At 51.7% G+C, this 17,338-nt stretch overlaps 1 pseudogene across 1 annotated transcript in view; it reads right to left on the minus strand.

Moving 5' to 3' along the window:
- Nucleotides 1–7,384: 7,384 nt before the first annotated feature.
- LOC147122444 (netrin-G1-like) overlaps nt 7,385–17,338 on the minus strand; it is a 28,709-nt pseudogene continuing 18,755 nt past the window's right edge. Inside the window, exon 4 of the transcript XR_015077748.1 lies at nt 7,385–7,809. The product of XR_015077748.1 is annotated as a netrin-G1-like (transcript). The remainder of the gene's footprint in view (nt 7,810–17,338) is intronic.

Here is a 17,338-nt window from a genome sequence, read left to right on the forward strand (position 1 = left end):
CTGAGCCGGTGCCGCGGGGACCCACCTTGACGCGCCGGCTGCCAGAGCAAGCCAGGGGCAAGGGGCATCCAAGGGTATCGGAACAGAGTCGGTCCGACACCGGGAAGCCGGGTGCCCGTCGCTCCGAATCGAGCCCGGGGTTTTCGTGCGTGTAACAAGGCGGGCATTTGGACCCGGTTGGCCTGGAAGTGGTCCTCAACGGCGGGAGATTGCCTGGGTTTGGCCGGCCGGCAGTCGAACGCCTTTCGCTCCAGACTCCCGTGTCCGATTTCGGTCAAGGAGGGCTCGTTGGAAAGCCCCGGCGCGGACGCACACTATATTATCGGACTGGACCCCGGCAAGTTCGGGAAAGTGTCGCAGTCCCGTACCGGCTGCCGTGCCGTCGGTCAGCGGCAGCTTATCGGGGATAACTTCGGGAAGGAAAGTCCGATCCGGTCGGGGTCAACTGACGCTGAACGGGGTGGCGCGGCTGCACAGACCAGTGCCTGGCTTGTGTAGCTGCCGCTTTCCCCGGCCGAGGTACAGCCGTTGGCTGGAGACCGCTTTCCGACCTCTGAGAGGGCGGGGCGAGGGGCAGCCTGCAGGCGCCGGCTGCCAGAGCAAGCCAGGGGCAAGGGGCATCCAAGGGTACCGGAACGGAGTCGGTCCGACATCGGGAAGCCGGGTGCCCATCGCTCCGAATCGAGCCCGGGGTTTTCGTGCGTGTAACAAGGCGAGCCTTTGCAACCGGTTCGGCCGGGCGGCAGTGGAACACACAGACACTCACATACACTGAGAGAGACAGAGAGAAGAGAGAGATACACAGAGTGAGAAAGACAAAGTCAACTGAGTAACTGAAATTTGAAAACTGACAACTGGGTAACCAAACGCCAGAGGGACAAATGAGTAACCAAGGAGGCAACTCAATAACTGAATACTTGGCATTCACATTGGGGACGGAAGTCCGATGGGAATGGATTCGGCCGCCTTACCGGGGCTTCGGGTGCTGCTTTCCTGCTTGTGGAACCGAGCTGGGGTCGGCAAACGGCCTTGTGCATTGGAGTCGGGACCAGCAGACACGAATTTAGGAAAATTGCATGGAGGCGGGTTTGGGCCCGCACGCCAGTTTTGCGATTTTTATCCCCCACACGCCTCCAATCCCGCCTCCCCGGCCCTAGCAAAATCGAGCCCATAGTATCTACCTCCGATCCGGTGATACTGGAACCAGATGAACCCGACACTGGCATTCAAGCCGAATTGACCTTGCCAAAAGAACCTACTACACCACCGAGGCGTTATCCGGACCGAGTCAGGAAGCCTCCAGAGAGACTGACTTATAATTGATTAACTGCAGCAAATGTGTAGATTATTGTTCTTGTAAACATGTTAATTAATGATTACTTAAAATGTTATGTACTAATTATCTAAAAGGGGAGGAATTGTAGTGTATGTACCTTTAAGAGCCCCTGTGTACTGTAATACCGGTAGTGACCACTCGGGTATATAAGCCTGTATAGTGTCTTGTATCTTTTAGTTCACCTCCAGACTTTGTTCAGTAAACACCTGTTAAACCAACTCCTGCATTCCGTGTCTCCCTTAACACATGGATACAACAACTAGGTGGAGCTGTATGTATATGAGTGGGCTACCCACGATGCACTAGGCTACCCACGAGGCAGTGGTCAAGATGGATGCTGTACAAGTCCACATGGCTCAACAGAGTGACTAGCTCAAGCTAGCTGTTCATAATATAAATGTCTATTTATTAATGAACATAACACCACAGTGACAGATATATTCATCAACACAAACCGCTCTTCATACAACAACCACATCGCACCTTGTGGGATTGCAAGAAAATCACTTCATCTTAATACAAAAGATCAATAAACGCACTAACGCTCCGATCTCTGCTCAGGACCATTCCCACAGGGGACTGATGCGGCCCCCATGGAGAGACCAGGATAGGAACCGGATTTCAGAAGGGGGTCGGGGGAAGTGATTACACATAAACCCAGCGACCAGGATCACACAGCATCGCTCACTGAAGCCCAGGCTGTTGGTCGCTCGAAGCCCCCCCTCACATTCCCTCAGGTCACAATGCACCGACAGAGAGGCCTGGTCCCCACTCAGCAACCCCTCGCAGAGGGGGAGGGAGAGAGAGAGGGAGTGAGAGTGGGAGGGAGTGAGAGAGGAAGAGAGTGTGACGGTCGGAGAGAGTCATAGAGTTATACAGCACGGATAGAGGCCCTTCGGCCCATCGTGTCCACGCCGGCCATCAAGCCCTGTCTGATCTAATCCCATATTCCAGCATTTGGTCCGTAGCCTTGTATGCTATGGCATTTCAAGTGCTCATCCAAATGCTTCTTAAATGTTGTGAGGGTTCCTGCCTCCACAACCCTTTCAGGCAGTGAGTTCCAGACTCCAACCACCCTCTGGGTGAAAAAGTTCTTTCTCAAATCCCCTCTAAACCTCCCGCCCTTTACCTTGAATCTATGCCCCCTAGTTATTGACCCCTCTACTAAGGGAAAAAGCTCCTCAGCATCCATCCTATCTATGCCCCTCATAATTTTGTACACCTCAATCATGTCCCCCCTCAGCCTCCTCTGCTCCAAGGAAAACAAACCCAATCTGCCCAGTCTCTCTTCATAGCTGAAGTGCTCCAGCCCCGGTAACATCCTGGTGAACCTCCTCTGCACCCTCTCCAACGCAATCACATCCTTCCTGTAGTGTGGCGACCAGAACTGCACACAGTATTCCAGCTGTGGCCTAACCAGTGTTTTATACAGTTCCATCATAACCTCCTTGCTCTTATATTCAATGCCTCGGCTAATGAAGGCAAGTATCCCATATGCCTTTTTTTACCACCTTATCCACCTGTTCCGCCGCCTTCAGGGATCTGTGTACTTGCACACCCAGATCCCTCTGACCCTCCGTCTTGCCTCAGGTCTTACCATTCATTGTGTATTCCCTTGCCTTGTTAGTCCCCCCAAAGTGCATCACCTCGCACTTTTCCGGGTAAAATTCCATTTGCCACTGTTCCGCCCATCTGACCAACCCATCTATATCGTCCTGCAGACTGAGGCTACCCTCCTCGTTATTTACCACCCTACCAATTTTTGTATCATCCGCGAACTTACTGATCATACCTTTTACATTCATATCCAAGTCATTAATGTAGACCACAAACAGCAAGGGACCCAGCACCGATCCCTGTGGTACCCCACTGGCCACAGGCTTCCAGTCACAAAAACAACCTTCGACCATCACCCTCTGCCTTCTGTCACTAAGCCAGTTTTGTATCCAATGTGCCAAGGCACCCTGGATTCCATGGGCTCTTACCTTCTTGACCAGTCTCCTGTGCGGGACTTTATCGAAGGCCTTACTGAAATCCATATATACCACATCCACTGCGTTACCCTCATCCACACACCTAGTCACCCCCTCAAAAAATTCAATCAAATTAGTCAGACATGATCTTCCCTTGACAAAGCCATGTTGACTATCCCTGATTAATCCTTGCCTCTCCAAGTGGAGACAAATTTTGTCCCTCAGAATTTTTTCCAATAATTTTCCTACCACTGATGTTAGGCTCACTGGCCTGTAGTTCCCCGGTTTTTCCCTACTTCCCTTCTTGAATAATGGTACTACATTAGCGGTTCTCCAGTCCTCTGGCACATCCCCTGTGGCCAGAGAGGTCCTGAATATATGTGTTAGAGCCCCCGCAATCTCTTCCTTTGCCTCACACAGCAGCCTGGGATACATTTCATCCGGGCCTGGGGATTTATCCATTTTTAGGCCAGCTAAAACCGCCAATACCTCCTCCCTCTGGATGTGAATATGTTCAAGCATATCACAGTCCCCCCGCCCTATTTCTATGTCTACATCGTCCTTCTCCATAGTGAAAACAGATGCAAAAAATTCATTTAGAACCCCTCCTACATCTTCCGGCTCCACACACAGATTGCCACTTTTGTCCCTAATGGGCCCTATTTTTTCCCTAGTTATCCTCTTACCCTTAATATACTTATAAAACATCTTAGGATTTTCCTTTATTTTGCTCGCCAGAGGGAGAGAGAGGGGGAGGGAGTGAGAGAGGAAGAGAGAGAGTGACGGTAGGAGAGAGGGAGGGAGTGAGGGAGAGAGGGAGTGGATTGAATGAGAGTGATGGAATGTAATGTGTATAAAGTTTGTGAGTGAGTGTAAATTATGTGAGTGAGTGAGTGAGCGCTGCAATATCGGAGGGACAGCTGATGTGATTCTGAGATTTAAAAAGGGAGATAGAACAAGTCCAGGGAACTATAGACCAATTAGCTTATCGTCGGTGGTGGGAAAGATTCTTACTCAAAGATGTAATAGAAAACCATCTAGAATCTGAAAATATAATAAAGATTAGTCAGCACGGATTCCAAAAGGGAAGGTCATGCTTGACCAGGCCTATTGAATTATTTGAAGAAGTAACAGAAAGGGGAAACAAGGGTAATGTAGTAGATGTAATATATTTGGATTTTCAAAAGGCCTTGGATAAAGTATCGTGTAGTAGAGTCTTGACTAAGGCCAGAGCATGCGGAGTCCGGGGAGAAGTAGCAGAATGGATAGCAAGCTGGCTACAAAACAAAAACATAAGAACATAAGCACATAAGAAGTAGGAGCAGGAGTAGGCCATATGGCCCCTCGGGCCTGCTCCGCCATTCAATAGGATCATGGCTGATCCGAACCTAGACTCACGTCCACTTCCCTGCCTGCTCCCCGTAACCCCTAATTCCCTTATCTGCTAGGAAACTGTCTATCTCCGTTTTAAATTTATTTAATGTCGCAGCTTCCACAGCTCTCTGAGGTAGCAAATTCCATAGATTTACTACCCTCTGAGTGAAGAAGTTTCTCCTCATCTCAGTTTTGAAAGGGCAGCCCCTTATTCTAAGATTATGCCCCCTAGTTCTAGTCTCACCCATCAGTGGAAACATCCTCACCGCATCCACCCGATCAAGCCCCCTCACAATCTTATATGTTTCGATAAGATCACCTCTCATTCTTCTGAACTCCAATGAGTAGAGGCCCAACCTACTCAACCTTTCCTCATACGTCAACCCCCTCATCTCCGGAATCAACCGAGTGAACCTTCTCTGAACCGCCTCGAGAGCAAGTATATCTTTTCTTAAATATGGAAACCAAAACTGCACGCAGTATTCCAGGTGTGGCCTCACCAATACCCTGTATAACTGCAGCAAGACTTCCCTGTTTTTATACTCCATCCCCCTTGCAATAAAAGCCAAGATTCCATTAGCCTTCCTGATCACCTGCTGCACCTGCATACTAACTTTTTGTGTTTCATGCACCAGGACCCCCAGATCCCTTTGTACTGTAGCACTTTGCAGTTTCTCTCCATTTAGATAATAACTTGCTCTTTGATTTTTTCTGCCAAAGTGCATAACCTCATACTTTCAAATATTATATTCCATCTGCCAAATCTCTGCCCACTCACTTAGCCTGTCTATGTCCTTTTGCAGGTTTTTTATGTCCTCACTCACTGCTTTCCCTCCCATCTTTGTATCGTCGGCAAACTTGGATATGTTGCACTCGGTCCCTTCCTCCAAATCGTTAATATAGATTGTAAAGAGTTGGGGTCCCAGCACTGACCCCTGCGGAACACCACTAGTTACTGATTGCCAGCCCGAGAATGAACCATTTATCCCAACTCTTTGTTTTCTGTTAGATAGCCAATCTTCCACCCATGCCAGGATATTATCCCCAATCCCGTGATTTTTTATCTTGCTCAGAAATCTTTTGTGTGGAACCTTGTCAAATGCCTTTTGGAAGTTCAAATACACTACATCCACTGGTTCCCCTTTATCCACCCTGTATGTTACGTCCTCAAAGCATTCGAGCAAATTTGTCAAACATGACTTCCCCTTCATAAAACCATGCTGACTCTGTCCTATTAAATTATGTTTATCCAAATGCTTTGTTACTGTTTCCTTAATAATGGACTCAACATTTTGCCAACCACAGATGTTAGGCTAACTGGTCTATAGTTTCCAGCTTTTTGTCTACTTCCCTTCTTAAATAAGGGTGTTACATTAGCAGTTTTCCAATCGGCCGGGACCTTTCCTGAGTCCAGGGAGTTTTGGAAAATAATCACCAATGCATCCACAATCCCTACCGCCACTTCTCTCAAGACCCTAGGATGTAGGCCATCAGGTCCGGGGGATTTATCCGCCTTAAGTCCCATTATTTTACCGAGTACCATCTCCTTAGTGATTTTAATCGTGTTTAGCTCCTCCCTCCCCATTGCCTCCTGTTTGTCCAGTGTTGGGATATTTATAGTGTCCTCTACTGTAAAGACTGATACAAAATATTTGTTCAGCGTCTTTGCCATCTCCATGTTCCCCACCACTAATTTCCCAGTCTCACCCTCTAAGGGACCAACGTTCACTTTAGCCACCCTTTTTCTTTTTATAAAGCTGTAGAGGGGGATTGAAGGTAATTACTCAGACTGGCAAAAGCTGGGAAGTGGTGTTCCAGAAGGATTGGTGCTGGGACCACCGTTGTTCACAATTTACAGAAACGATTTGGACTTGGAAATCGGAAGTATATTTTTAGAATCTGTGGATGACACCAGTTTGTGGGGGTGTAGTTAATACAGAGAATGACTGCGACAAAATACAGGAAAACATGAATAAACTCGTAGAATGGGTGAGTATATGGCCAATGAATTTCAATATCGATAAGAGTGCTGTAGATTCTATTTAACAACAACTTGCATTTATATAGCGCCTTTAACATAGTAAAACGTCCTAAGGTGCTTCACAGGAGCGTAAATAAGAGAAAAGTTGGCGCAGAGCCACAAAAGGAGCCAATGTAGCTCAGCGAGCACAGGGGGGATGTGTGAATGGGAATAAATTAATGATTAAACACCTAAGGTGAGACAGAGGATTAAAGTCTGTGTCCAATTATTGTGGCCAATTCTGGGCACCGCACTTTAGGAAGGGTGTCAGGGCCTTGGAGAGGGTGCAGAGGAGATTTACTAGAATGGTGCCAGGGATGAGGGACTTCAGTTATGTGGAGAGACTGGAGAAGCTGGGATTGTTCTCCTTAAAGCAGAGAAGGTTAAGGGGAGATTTGATAGAAGTGTTCAAAATTATGAAGTGTTTTGATCGAGTAAATAAGGAGCAACTGTTTCCAGTGGCAGGAGGGTCGGTAACCAGAGGACACAGAGTGAAGGGAATTGGCAAAAGAACCAGAGGGGAGATGAGGAGAATGTTTTTACAGCGAGTTGTTGTGATCTGGAATGCGCTGCCTGAAAGGGCGGTGGAAGCAGATTCAATAGTAACTTTCAAAAGGGAATTGGAGAAATACTTGAAAAGGGAAAATTTGCAGGGCTCTGGGGAAAGAGCAGGGAGTGGGACTAATTGGAGAGCTCTTTCAAAGAGCCGGCACAGGCACGATGGGCCGAATGGCCTCCTCCTGTGCTGTGTGATTCTATGAAACGTCCCTCACTGAACTCCAGACCTCCCTTTGCGAGGAGCTGTGCCACTAATTGTGTGGCGGGTGATGGGAGGGTCCAGGAGGGTTCACTCACTAAAAGCCTCTGTGATTCCCCCCACGGTATCTCTGCTATCGGATACTCTGCTGACCCTGACACACAGAAGCCGGGGCGGAGTGAGGGGAGGGGCTGGTGCTAGAACGGTTACTTACCTCGACAGCCCCTGTGCCAGTAATATCCGGGCAGGCACTTGTCACACTTGGGCCCTGTTGTCCCCTCCTTACAGTCACAATATCCCGTGTCATTACAGCGATGGTGGAACGAGCCATCAGGGTGACACTTACAGTCTGCAGAAACAAGACAACACACACACTGCACACGGCTGTTCCCCATAAAACACATCGACACAACCTCAGCCACAGGAATGAGTGCGAGCCGGGACAAGGGAGGGTCAGACTCTGGGGGTGAAACAAGTCTCCAACACTTTACAAACAGCTTCAATCCCCCAGACACTGACTGCACACGGCCCGTGCTCCACTCCCTGGGGCCACGGCACAGAATTAACACAGGTTAACAAGGCCCGAAAAAGCAAACCAAGCACTGGGTTCATCACTAGAGGGCAGAATTCACAAGCACAGAAGTGATGTTAAACTTGTATCGAACCTTGGTTAGACCGCACTTAGAGCACTCTGCACAGTTCTGGTCTCCATATTATAAAAAGGATATAGAGGCACTGGAGAAGGTGCAAAATAAGATTCACACGGATGATCCCAGAACTGCGAGGTTATAACTATCAGGAAAGGCTGAACAGGCTGGGGCTCTTTTCTCCAGAAAAGAGAAGATTGAGGGGGGACCTGATCGAGGTCTTTAAGACTATGAAGGGGTTTGATCGGGTAGACGTAGAGAAGATGTTTCGATTTGTGGGGAGTCGAAAACTAGGGGCGATAAATATAAGATCGTCGCTAATAAATCCCATCGGTAATTCAGGAGAACCTTCTTTACCCAGAGAGTGGGGAGAATGTGGAACTCGCTCCCACAGGGAGTGGTTGAGGAGAATAGCACAGATGTATTGAAGGGGAAGCTGGATAAACACATGAGGGAGAAGGGAATAGAAGGATATGGTGATAGGGTGAGATGAGGAAGGACGGGAGGAGGCTCGAGTGGAGCAGAAACACCGGCACGGACCCGTTGGGCTAAAAGCTCGTGGACAGGTACAAAAACTAATGAGAAAGGCTGATGGAATGTTGGGCTTTCTCTCGGGGGCTGGAACACAAAGGGGAGGAAGTTATGTTCCAGCTGCACAGAGCTCTGGATAGACTGCATCTGGACACTGCGTTCAGCTGTAGACTGCAGGAAGATATCAATAAATTGGTCAGGTGGGCAGAACAGTGGCAAATGGAACTCAGTCCGGAGAAGTGTGAGGTAATGCATTTGGGGAAGGCTAACAAGGAAAGGGAATACACATTAAATGGTAGGACACTGAGTAGTGTAGAGGAACAAAGGGACCTTGGAGTGCATGTCCACAGATCACTGAGGGTAGCAGGCCAGGTAGATAAGGTGGTTAAGAAGGCATACGGAATGCTTGCCTTTATTAGCTGTGGCATAGAATACAAGAGCAGGGGGTTATGTTTCAACTGTATAAAACACTGGTTAGGCCTCAGCTAGAGTACTGCGTGCAGTTCTGGTCACCACATTACAGGAAAGATGTGATTGTACTAGAGAGGGTACAGAGGAGATTTACAAGGATGTTGCTGGGAGTAGAGAATCTTAGCTATGAGGAAAGACTGGATAGGCTGGGTCTGTTTTCCTTGGAACAGAGGAGGCTGAGGGGAGACCTTATTGAGGTGTATAAAATTATGAGGGGCCTAGATAAAGTGGATAGAAAGGACCTATTTCCCTTAGCAGAGGGGTCAAAAACCAGGGGGCACAGATTTAAAGTAATTGGTGGAAGGTTTAGAGGGGATTTGAGGGGAAATGTCTTCACCCAGAGGGTTGTGGGGGTCTGGAACTCACTGCCTGAAAGGGTGGTAGAGGCAGGAACCCTCACCACATTTAAAAAGTACTTGGATGTGCACTTGGGATGTTCTAACCTGCAGGGCTACGGACCAAGAGCTGGGAAGTGGGATTAGGCTGGATAGCTCTCTGTTGGCCGGCGTGGACACGATGGGCCGAATGGCCTCCTTCCGTGCTGTAACTTTCTATGATTCTATGAGTTCAGGGCCCCGACCCTCAGGAAGGATAGACTGGCCTTGGAGGGGGAGCGGCCCAGATTCACCAGACTGACACCGGGGCTAAAAGGGTTAAATTCTGAGGCCAGGCTGCACAGACTGGGCTTGTATTCCCCTGAGTTAAAGGGTGATCTAATCGAGGTGTTTAAGATGATTAAAGGAGTTGATCGGTTCGATAGAGAGAAACTATTTCCTCTGGTGGGGGGAGTCCAGAACAAGGGGGCAGAACCTTAAAATTAGAGCCAGGCCGTTCAGGGGTGATGTCAGGAAGCACTTCTTCACACAAAGGGCAGTGGGAATCTGGAACTCTCTCCCTCAGAGAGCTGTTGAGGCTGGGGTCAATTGGAAATTTCAGAACTGAAATTGATGGATTTTTGTTGGGTAAGGGCATTAAGGGTTACGGAGCCGAGGCGGGTTGATTGAGTTACGATACAGATCAGCCCTGATCGAACTGGATGGTGGAACCAGCTCGCAGGGCTGAATGGCCTCCTCCTGTTTCTATGTTCCTATGAATGGCCTGTTTCTGTGCTGTACATTCTGTGTAATTCTGTGTGTGGAGAATGGGAGGAGATGAGGAAATGGAGAGAGGATTGTTGTTGGACACTGGGGGGAGGGGCAACATTGAGCAGAGGCGAGCGACGCTGCTACGAGTCGGGATGGTCGTTTACCGAGAGAACAAACAACACACAAATTCCTGAAAAACAATGGAGACAGGGAGGGAACGGTTATATCATCAAAACACAGGGCTTTCGATTCACCGCAACAAAGCAAGGGCCAGGCCTCATCGCTAGAGAAAGGCTGGACCAGGCCTCATCGCTAGGGAAAGGTTGTACCAGGCCTCGTCGCTGGGGAAAGACTGGACCAGGCCTCATCGCTAGGGAAAGACTGGACCAGGCCTCATCGCTAGAGAAAGACTGGACCAGGCCTCATCGCTAGGGAAAGACTGGACCAGGCCTCATCGCTAGAGAAAGACTGGACCAGGCCTCATCACTAGGGAAAGGCTGGACCCGGCCTCATCGCTAGGGAAAGACTGGACCAGGCCTCATCGTTAGGGAAAGGTTGGACCAGGCCTCATCGTTAGGGAAAGGTTGGACCAGGCCTTGTCGCTAGGGAAAGGCTGGACCAGGCCTCATCACTAGGGAAAGGCTGGACCAGGCCTTGTCGCTGGGGAAAGACTGGACCAGGCCTCATCACTAGGGAAAGGCTGGACCCGGCCTCATCGCTAGGGAAAGACTGGACCAGGCCTCATCGCTGGGGAAAGGTTGGACCAGGCCTCATCGTTAGGGAAAGGTTGGACCAGGCCTCATCGTTAGGGAAAGGTTGGACCAGGCCTTGTCGCTAGGGAAAGACTGGACCAGGCCTCATCGTTAGGGAAAGGTTGGACCAGGCCTCATCGTTAGGGAAAGGTTGGACCAGGCCTTGTCGCTAGGGAAAGACTGGACCAGGCCTCATCGCTGGGGAAAGACTAGACCAGGCCTCGTTACTAGGGAAAGGCTGGACCAGGCCTCGTTGCTAGGGAAAGGTTGGGTTGGGGCCTAGTCACTGGGGAAAGGGGAGCTGATTTCCGACACCCTTTTGCTCAGCCCTATCGAAGGTATTTTCTTTGTTGCTTTATCTTGTTTCGGGCTGAAAGCAGAAGGGTGAAGGAAGGAGGCGAGAGCGGAGATTGTAACAGGAACTGACCGAGGCAAACGTTGTGGTGGTCCAGCTGTGCTGAAGGGTTTCGGTGGAAGCCCAGCCGGCATAACTGGCAGTGTCGCCCTCTAGTGTTGTGCTTACAGCTCACGCAAATGGCGGTGGAGAGCAGCTCGAGGTAACTGCACCGGTTCGAGTGGCCAAAGCATTCGCAGTCTTGCAAGGAAAAGACAGAGAGTGTAGACGGCACGTAGACAGGACGTAGACGGGTCGCAGACTGCGAGAGGGTCACATGCTGCAGGAATGAGAGGTGGGGAGGAAATGGCTGGAATGGGAGGGAGGGAACACTGAGGCTTTTAGCAGTGAGGGGAGAACATCAGACTCCCGGCTAGTTACGGTTTGCAGTGAATCAGGCAGATGGCAATGGATGGTCCCAATCCCGGGTTTATAGAGTCCTGTGCCGGGTTATATACAGTGCTGCCAAGTTAGGGGCCTTTCAGCCGTGGCTCAGTGGGCAGCACTCTCGCCTCGGAGTCAGAAGGTCATGGGTTCAAGTCCCACTCCAGAGACTCGAGCCCATAATCCAGACCGACACTAATGCAGTACTGAGGGAGTGCTGCACTGTCAGAGGGGCAGTACTGAGGGAGTGCTGCACTGTCGGAGGGGCAGTACTGAGGGAGTGCTGCACTGTCGGAGGGGCAGTACTGAGGGAGTGCTGCACTGTCGGAGGGGCAGTACTGAGGGAGTGCTGCACTGTCGGAGGGGCAGTACTGAGGGAGTGCTGCACTGTCGGAGGGGCAGCACTGAGAGAGTGCTGCACTGTCGGAGGGGAAGTACTGAGGGAGTGCTGCACTGTCGGAGGGGCAGTACTGAGAGCGCGCTGCACTGTCGGAGGGGCAGTACTGAGGGAGTGCCGCACTGTCGGAGGGGCAGTACTGAGAGAGCGCTGCACTGTCGGAGGGGCAGTACTGAGAGAGTGATGCACTGTCTGAGGGGCAGTACTGAGGGAGCGCTGCACTGTCGGAGGGGCAGTACTGAGGGAGCCCTCCACTGTCGGAGGGGCAGTACTGAGGGAGTACTGCAGTGTCGGAGGGGCAGTACTGAGGGAGTGCTGCACTGTCAGAGGTGCAGTACTGAGGGAGCGCTGCACTGTTGGAGGGGCAGTACTGAGGGAGCGCTGCACTGTCGGAGGGGCAGTACTGAGGGAGTGCTGCACTGTCGGAGGGGCAGTACTGAGGGAGCGCTGCACTGTCGGAGGGGCAGTACTGAGCGACCACTATATGAGAGCTCCTACCTTGCTCTGGGTTTGTGACCTCTGGTGATGAGATTCTTGGCTGTGTGGGTCTGAGCTTTGGGTCAGCTGCACGTGTCAGGAGAAATCAGCAATTATTAATCCCAGCTGGAGAACAACGCGGGGTCTGAACAGACCATCTGTACTGTGCGCACACACACATTGAGTGGAGACTGTCCGGGGCTGCAAGAGGGTCCGAGAGACAAGCAAGCAGACATTTCCATCTCCGCCTCACCACCAATCAGACAGAAACTGACACCCAGACACGGGAGGAGATATTAGGACAGGTCACCAAAAGTAGAGAGGCGGAGAGGTTTAGGGAGGGAATTCCAGAGCTTAGGGCACAGGCAGCTGAAGGCACGGCCGCCAATGGTGGGGATAGGGAGTGGGAGATGGACAAGAGGCCAGAGTTGGAGGAGCGCAGAGATCTCGGAGGGTTGTATTGTGGGGCTGGAGGAGGTTACAGAGATAGGGAGGGGCAAGACCATGGAGGGATTTGAACGTGAGGATGAGAATTATAAATTGGAGGTGTTGCTGGACCGGGAGCCAATGTCGATTCAATCAATCGCTTCTCCGGGTCTACTCACTGCCTGTGTTGTAGCTCGAAGCGGATCAATCAGTAATTAGCGGGAATCTGGTCCGCGGAGCTGATGATTTAATGGGGTGAGCTTTGTGTCGGTGATGAAGGTTTTGAGTGTCTGTTTCTTCCTGTAGGTTCTGGCTGTACCTGGGCAGGAAAGGGGCAGGTTTGGGGTCAAATTGTAACGTTTCACATAAGCCCAAAGTGCCCCAGTCTCCCAGTCCCGGTCAGTATCGGGAGTTATGGTCACTCCCGGTCAGTGTGGGGAGTTACGGTCACTCCCGGTCAGTATCGGGAGTTATGGTCACTCCCGGTCAGTGTGGGGAGTTACGGTCACTCCCGGTCAGTATCGGGAGTTATGGTCACTCCCGGTCAGTGTGGGGAGTTATGGTCACTCCCGGTCAGTATGGGGAGTTATGGTCACCACCGGTCAGTATGGGGAGTTATGGTCACTTCCGGTCAGTGTGGGGAGTTATGGTCACTCCCGGTCAGTGTGGTGAGTTACAGTCACTCACGGACAGTGTGAGGAGTTATGGTCACTCCTGGTCAGTATGGGGTGTTACAGTCACTCCTGGTCAGTGTGGGGAGTTATGGTCACTCCCGGTCTCTATGAGATGTTATGATCACACCCGGTCAGTATGGGATGTTACGGTCACTCCCGGTCAGTGTGGGGAGTTATGGTCATTCCCGGTCAGTGTGGGGAGTTATGGTCACTCCCGGTCAGTGTGGGGAGTTATGGTCACTCCCGGTCAGTGTGGGGAGTTATGGCCACTCCCGGTCCGTGTGGGGAGTTATGGTCACTCCCGGTCAGTATCGGGAGTTATGGTCACTCCCGGTCAGTGTGGGGAGTTACGGTCACTCCCGGTCAGTATCGGGAGTTATGGTCACTCCCGGTCAGTGTGGGGAGTTATGGTCACTCCCGGTCAGTATGGGGAGTTATGGTCACCACCGGTCAGTATGGGGAGTTATGGTCACTTCCGGTCAGTGTGGGGAGTTATGGTCACTCCCGGTCAGTGTGGTGAGTTACAGTCACTCACGGACAGTGTGAGGAGTTATGGTCACTCCTGGTCAGTATGGGGTGTTACAGTCACTCCTGGTCAGTGTGGGGAGTTATGGTCACTCCCGGTCTCTATGAGATGTTATGATCACACCCGGTCAGTATGGGATGTTACGGTCACTCCCGGTCAGTGTGGGGAGTTATGGTCATTCCCGGTCAGTGTGGGGAGTTATGGTCACTCCCGGTCAGTGTGGGGAGTTATGGTCACTCCCGGTCAGTGTGGGGAGTTATGGCCACTCCCGGTCCGTGTGGGGAGTTATGGTCACTCCCGGTCAGTGTGGGGAGTTACGGTCACTCCCGGTCAGTATGGGGAGTTATGGTCACTACCGGTCAGTATGGGGAGTTATGGTCACTTCCGGTCAGTGTGGGGAGTTATGGTCACTCTGCTCCTGGTCAGTGTGGGAGGTTATGGTCACTCCCGGTCAGTGTGGCGAGTTACAGTCACTCACGGACAGTGTGAGGAGTTATGGTCACTCCTGGTCAGTATGGGGTGTTACAGTCACTCCTGGTCAGTGTGGGGAGTTATGGTCACTCCCGGTCAGTGTGGGGAGTTATGGTCACTCCCGGTCAGTGTGGGGAGTTATGGCCACTCCTGGTCCATGTGGGGAGTTATGGTCACTCCCGGTCAGTGTGGGGAGTTATGGTCACTCCTGGTCATTATGGGAAGTTACGGTCACACCCGGTCAATATGGGGAGCTTTGGTCACTCCTGGTCAGTATGGGGAGTTACGGTCACACCCAGTCAGTATGGGGAGTTACAGTCACTCCCGGTCAGTGTGGGGAGTTATGGTCACTCTGCTCCCGGTCAGTTTACGGAGTTATGGTCACTCCCAGTCAGTGTGGGAAGTTATGGTCACTCCCGGTCAGTGTGGGGTGTTATGGTCAGTCAGTGTGGGGAGTTACGGTCACTCCCGGTCAGTGTGGGGTGTTATGGTCAGTCAGTGTGGGGAGTTACGGTCACTCCCGTTCAGTGTGAGGAGGTACAGTCACTCCCGGTCAGTGTGGGGAGTTATGGTCAGCCCCGGTCAGTGTGGGGAGTTACGGTCAGTCCCGGTCAGTGTGCGGAGTTACGGTCACTCCCGGTCAGTGTGGGGAGTTATGGTCACTCTGCTCCCGGTCCGTATGGGGAGTTATGGTCACTCCCGGTCAGTGTGGGGACTTATGGACACTCCTGGTCAGTGTGGGGAGTTATGGTCACTCTGCTTCTGGTCAGTTTGGGGCGTTATGGTCACTCCCAGTCTGTATGAGGAGTTATGGTCACTCTTGGTCAGTGTGGGGAGTTATGGTCACTCCCTGTCAGTATGGGGAGTTATGGTCACTCCCGGTCAGTATGGAGAGTTATGGTCACTCCCGGTCAGTATGGGGAGTTAAGGTCACTCCCGGTCAGTATGGGAAGTTATGGTCACTCCCGGTCAGTATGGGGAGTTATGGTCACTCCCGGTCAGTGTGGCGAGTTATGGTCACTCCCGGTCAGTATGGGGAGTTACGGTCACTCCCGGTCAGTGTGGGGAGTTACGGTCACTCCCGGTCAGTGTGGGGAGTTATGGTCACTCCCGGTCAGTGTGGGGAGTTATGGTCACTCCCGGTCAGTGTGGGGAGTTATGGTCACTCTCGGTCAGTGTGGGGAGTTATGGTCACTCCCGGTCAGTGTGGGGAGTTATGGTCACTCTCAGTCAGTGTGAGGAGCTATGGTCACTCCCGGTCAGTATGGGGAGTTATGGTCACTCCCGGTCTGTATGGGGAGTTATGGTCACTCCCGGTCAGTATGGGGAGTTATGGTCACTCCCGGTCAGTATGGGGAGTTATGGTCACTCCCGGTCAGTGTGGAGAGTTACATTCACTCCCGGTCAATGTGGGGTGTTATGGTCACCCACGGTCAGTGTGGGGAGTTATGGTCACTCCCGGTCAGTGTGGGGAGTTATGGTCACTCCCGGTCAGTATGGGGAGTTATGGTCACTCCTGGTCAGTGTGGGGAGTTATGGTCACGCTGCTCCCGGTCAGTCTGGGGCTGGTTTGGGTGTTTAACGTGACGGATGGTTTGGAATGACATGGACAGCATGCGACGGGTTAAATAAACGGAAACGAGTTGATGCAAAATCCGGGAACAAAGGGGAACAGATTGAGGCCGAGACTCTCACCCAGCTCCCATTCCTGTATCTGGGATAACGGGATTACAACAGGTCCCCATAGATCTCGGGCTCAGCAACCAAGCGGCTTTCTACAGATATTCCGTCCACTTCCCACTGACTGTTCTCACTGAGACAGAGTTAAGAAGCACTTTCCTCTCAGCTAAGATGTGCATCGTAAATATTACAACTTCCCTGCTTCGTATCTGCTGCACCGCTCGAGGAGATTATACTTTACTCCATAGATACAGGAACAAGCAGACTCCTGATCACAGCCCCCGCTCACACTCAGACCCTGCTCACACTCAGCCCCCGCTCACACTCAGACCCCGTTCACACTCAGACCCCGCTCACACTCAGCCCCTGCTCACACTCAGACCCTGCTCACACTCAGACCCGGCTCACACTCAGACCCTGCTCACACTCAGACCCTGCTCACTCAGACCCTGCTCACACTCAGCCCCTGCTCACACCCACACATGTTCACACTCAGACCCTGCTCACACTCAGCCCCCGCTCACACTCAGACCCTGCTCACACTCAGACCCAGCTCACACTCAGACCCTGCTCACACTCAGACCCTGCTCACTCAGACCCTGCTCACACTCAGCCCCTGCTCACACCCACACATGTTCACACTCAGACCCTGCTCACACTCAGCCCCCGCTCACACTCAGACCCTGCTCACACTCAGACCCTGCTCACACTCAGACCCAGCTCACACTCAGACCCGGCTCACACTCAGACCCTGCTCACACTCAGACCCTGCTCACTCAGACCCTGCTCACACTCAGCCCCTGCTCACACTCAGACCCTGCTCACACTCAGACCCTGCTCACACTCAGACCCTGCTCACACCTACACATGTTCACACTCAGCCCCTGCTCACACCTACACATGTTCACACTCAGCCCCTGCTCACACTCAGACCCTGCTCACACTCAGACCCTGCTCACTCAG

Source organism: Somniosus microcephalus, chromosome 3, assembly GCF_052327205.1.
Source record: "Somniosus microcephalus isolate GS21.2 chromosome 3, FLI_Smic_1.0, whole genome shotgun sequence".
NCBI lineage: Eukaryota > Metazoa > Chordata > Chondrichthyes > Squaliformes > Somniosidae > Somniosus > Somniosus microcephalus.